The sequence below is a fragment of the Pteropus vampyrus genome, unplaced genomic scaffold (assembly GCF_000151845.1).
Source record: "Pteropus vampyrus isolate Shadow unplaced genomic scaffold, Pvam_2.0 Scaffold134, whole genome shotgun sequence".
Classification (NCBI taxonomy): Eukaryota; Metazoa; Chordata; class Mammalia; order Chiroptera; family Pteropodidae; genus Pteropus; species Pteropus vampyrus.
The window spans coordinates 2,421,823-2,426,655 of record NW_011888915.1 but is presented as its reverse complement, the minus strand read 5'-3'; the positions used below and the strand labels follow the sequence as shown (position 1 = coordinate 2,426,655).

At 32.4% G+C, this 4,833-nt stretch overlaps 1 pseudogene; it reads right to left on the bottom strand.

Annotated features, from left to right (window-relative positions):
- Positions 1-720: 720 nt before the first annotated feature.
- On the bottom strand, positions 721-836 carry LOC111744403 (annotated as a pseudogene).
- Between the last annotated feature and the right edge of the window lie 3,997 nt (positions 837-4,833).

Genomic DNA, 4,833 nt, shown 5'->3' with positions numbered 1-4,833 from the left:
CTGATTTATGTTTTAAAGCAATTGCTCGGACTAGGTAAAAGGAAAAGCTTCCAGTGAATAAAAGTAGAAGTAGGAGGAGGTTATAATGGAGGAGTTGAGAGGTGATGGTTGCCTGACATGTTTGGCAGCAGTAGATAGAGAGAATTGGATGCATTCAAGATAAAGCATGAAGTAGAATGAATCAGACTAACTGATGGATTTAATGGAGAAGATTATTAGGCTTTTGGCTTGGGTAACTGCATGGATTGTGGTGCTGTTTACTGAGATAACAGACTCTGCGGAATAGTGGTTCGTCAAGGGAGAGGGAGGATCAAGGATTTTGTCTGGGAAATGTTTATTTTGAAATATGTAGTTGACATCGAAATGATATGTCAGGTAGTTGCATAGATGAGTTTAGAGCTCAGGGAATGATCAGTTCTAGATATATAAACTCAGACTTCAGAAGCATATAGAATTCAAAGCCATAGGACCAGATGTGATAATGGAAGGAGAGAATGTAATTACAAAAGAAAATAACTATTTCTAAACTGAGTCAATGTGACATTTAGATGCCAGTTATTGGAGGAAGAGATAGCAAACTACAGAAAACTATAGGAGGAGAAAATAGCAAAGGAGCCTGAGAAGATGAGGGAGGAGAAATATCAGGATAGAATGATGTTACAGAGGCCAAGAGAGAATGGATTTTTTATTTATTTATTTTTTATTATTTATTATTATTTATGTTTACAGCACCTAGTCTTCCTAAGTGGTCTCCCATCCAAGTACTAACCAGGCCCAACCCTGCTTAGCTTCCGAGATCAGACATCAGGCTTGTTCAGGGTGGCATGGCCATAGACCATGGATTGTGGCTCCACTGGGGCATGAACCCAGAACCTTCTGCATGTAAAGCAGGTGTGCTAACCGCTACACTGTGGAGCCACATCCAAGAATGGATTTTTAAAGAGAAAGCTCCATCAAGAATTTCGTCGAGAGCTGCTAAGAGATTGGGAAAGAGGAGGTGTAGTTTGCAACCTTAACAAAAACGGTTACAGTAAATGCTAAGGTGTGAAAGCCATGCTGGGGTGAAATACAGGTTGTAATGGGTTGAATAATAGTGGAAGATGAGGAGCTAGAGTAGAGAGTTAATCCCTTAAAGAAGTTTTGCTGCAAAAGGAGTGAAAAAATGAAGTGGTAGGAGAAAGGGCAGAGGGTCAAGAAAAATTTGCTGTTGTTCAAAAAGTATTAGATGGCAGAGTTTCTTTGTCTGCTGAGATGAGTAAATAATCCATAAGAAAGAAATCAAAGGTGAAGGAGAGAGAGAAGGAAAAAATGCATGAGCAAAGTTCTTGAGAGGAGAGAAGGCATGAGACCCAAAGCCTGAGTGGGGAGAGTGATCTTTGAAAGGGGCAGGGAAATATTTTCTATTCGAACAAGAGAGAAAATAGAAATATGGGTACCTTTACAAATAACTTTACAGATTTTGCTGCAATGAAATGGAGAAGTTTCAGTCTGAATCTATAGAAAGGATTCATAAATTTTTCATTTCTCGGTAATTGATTAAAATACGTGAAACTAATTATAGGATTGTGTCTTCTTTTACAAATAAATGTCTTATTATACTCTACTACCTCTAGTCCAATATTGAATGGCAGTGACAGAAATATGCATCCTTATATTCTGTTTGCTTTAAAGGAAATAATTCTACCACCTGATGACTAAAGACATTTATGTTTATAGGTTTCTGGTAGATACAGTATAGCAAGTAAAGGATACTTATATTTCCTAAGACTGAATCATGCTTAAGATGGTTCATCTTGGCATAAACTCGACATGATGATGATACATCTTTTTCTTTAAATTTCTTGATTTGTGTTGCTAATATCTTAGCTTTTTAAAAAATCTATATTCATAAATGAAATTGGCACAAAGTATTTTTGCAAATGTGCTATCAGATAGATTTTTGGTTTCATGGCTGTTCTAGTTCCATAAAAGAACCTAGAAACTTTTTCATGTTTTTCTAAGCTCCACTTTATTTTAAAGAAGGGAAATTATCTTTTATGAAAGAAATCTCGTAAAACCATTTGGGTCTGATGATTTTTTTTAAAAAAGGAAGTTATGTCTTTATTTTTTTCTATAGTTAATAGTCTATTCAGGGTTTTTACTTCTTTCATGGATAGTTTAGGTCTTTTATTTCCTAGAAAATATTTATTTTATCCCAGTTTTTAAATGTGTTTTAAAAGTTAAACATACTGTGGTACTATAACTTAAAAATTTCTGTACCTGAAGTTATGTCCTCTATCTCATTTCCAATGTGGTATTTCTTCTTTCATTTTTCCTTGATCAGATTTGACAAACTTTGGGTGTCAAATAAGCTTTAATTTTGTTAAAATTTTAAAAATTATTTATATTTTATTGAACAATTTCTAGTTTTTATAAATTTGAGATTTTAAATAGTTTATTTCTGCCTCTAAGTAGTCTTTCTTTCAGTTTGTTATGTTATTTTAGCACTTCCCTCCACTAAATTCAAGCTGATTTATTTTCATTCTTCCTCATTTTTTTAGTAAATGCATAAAAAGCTGTAAATTTTTCACTGAATACCATTTAGACCATAGCCCACAAGTTTTAACATGTCGTGTTCCTATTTTAAATTTTCAGAGAGCTTGTAATTTGAATTTGGATTACCTCTTTAAGACTTACTTTGAAGGTTGGTCATAATTTTCAAGTGGGTATTATTTTTGTCATCCTTTTGTTATTAATTTCTAATTTTATTGTGTTCTATCCAGGAAAATATATTTCCATACTTTAAAATTTTTGAGATTATCATTGTGGTTTAATATAAAATCAAGTTTTGAAATGTGTTTCATCTGTATTTTAAAGTGTTATGTATTCATTTTGAATATACAAACTTTTAATATATGTGTTTTCGATTAATTTAAGCTTAGTAGTGTTTAAGTCAAATATATTCTTATATTGCTAAGGATTTTATAATACCTTTTTAAATTTTAAAATTAGACTATAGAAAATGCAGAAAATTATAAATAAGGAGGAATAAAAACATCAACATTCTATGAATCTAGACATAAATACTAATATTGTTTTGGCATATATTTTTATAACTTTTAGCCTTCTTACATGGTAAAGATAATGCTATACATATGTAATTGTATCCTGAGTTTTTTCTTTGTTGACTTAGCATTTCTGCATGTCAAATAATTCTTCATAACCACCATTTTATTAGCTAAATACTGCATAAGAATCTACTATGATTATAAACATGTTTACACATTTTTCTATTATAATTTTGTAGAAAATCTCTTTGAATATAAGTCTTTTCCACATTTAAAATTAATTTTATAGGATGAGTTTGTAAGGAGAAATTAAGTCAAAAAGTATGATCATTGGTTAGGCTCCTGTACTTACAAGCCTTTTTTATAACTGTAAAACAAAACAAATTTATACTTTTTATATAAAGTTAAAGTACCAGTGGACATCATCTTCTCTAGCTCCCTCTGATCTCTGTCTTATTCAACCTACCTCCACAGCTTTAACATCCAGAGAATTCAGTTTGTGTATCCTTCCAGACCTTTCTACATATGTTTACATATGTATGTCTGCACGTGCCTGTTTAATGTTTACGTGTACATGTGTGAGAGGGAGAATACATGCATACATAAGTGCATAATATACACTAAGAATGTGTATGTAAATATATATACACACATATATTTCTTTTTAAAGTTTGAAAAAATTATGTGCTAGCTCAGTAATAAACTTTCACATTTTCAGATGCCTAATGATTAAAAGTATATGTTCACAGTAGGGACTTTCTCATTTCATTGCTAACATTTAAAGAGATTTAACAAAATAGTGAATCTCTCTGACCTCTCCTTCATTATCTGGTAAATAATTATCTAGTTTCTTTCTTTATCAAATTTGTGAAAAGGCTTGCTACTCTTGCTTAAATTGTCCTTTAATTAAGAGACAGGAGAACTTGTCACAGAAGAATATCTTCTCCTTGGACAATTGGATTAATTAAGAGCAGGGTGACTTTAAGAGCATGGCATCCAGAAGACTGTTAAGTGTTCCTTAGATGTAAAGAAATGGAAATTAATTGATACCCACTAGATGGTTGATGACAACATACTAAAAGGCATGTTTACTTTCTCTCTTTGGATTGATGTTATTTTTTTCATTTGGGGGGTAAACTCCCAAATAGCTAAATAGTAGTTTGACTATTAGGTGCATATCAGTCAGGCTACAAGTTATAGAAAACCCCAATTTCAATTGGCCTGAATACTCAAGCTATATCATTTTCTCTAACAAGAATTCTTCAGGTAGCTTTATTCCACAGTTGATTAGTCCTATGGCTCATGATGTCATTAGAGCCTTTTTTCCTCCTGTACTATCCTCAGCCTGTCCCCTGTGTCCTTAGGTAGTTCTTTGCCTGTGGTCCCAATGAGACACAATATGATTTGTCAGTTTCAGCTGTTCCTTGTAGACATCTTAATGTCAAGCAATGAACTCGTCCTTATAAAGCTTTTGAGAAACGAAGACCATTTCCCAAAAATCACTTGCTGACTTCTGTTCTTGGCTCATTGACCTACCTCACATGCTGATCTAAATCAATCATGTGATTAACTTAGATCAATCAGCATGTATTCTCTCTTGAAGCAAGTGACTTTATTAAAAAGGTGAATATCCAAACAAAATCATTGTTCTAGTTGGAAGAAAGAAGTTGAGGAAATGAACATCATGTAGACAATCAACTGTGCCTAGAAAAATGAATAAATATTGCTCTATTAATATTTAAACATTAATTAAACTATAGTGCTATCCTAGTAACTGAATAATTAT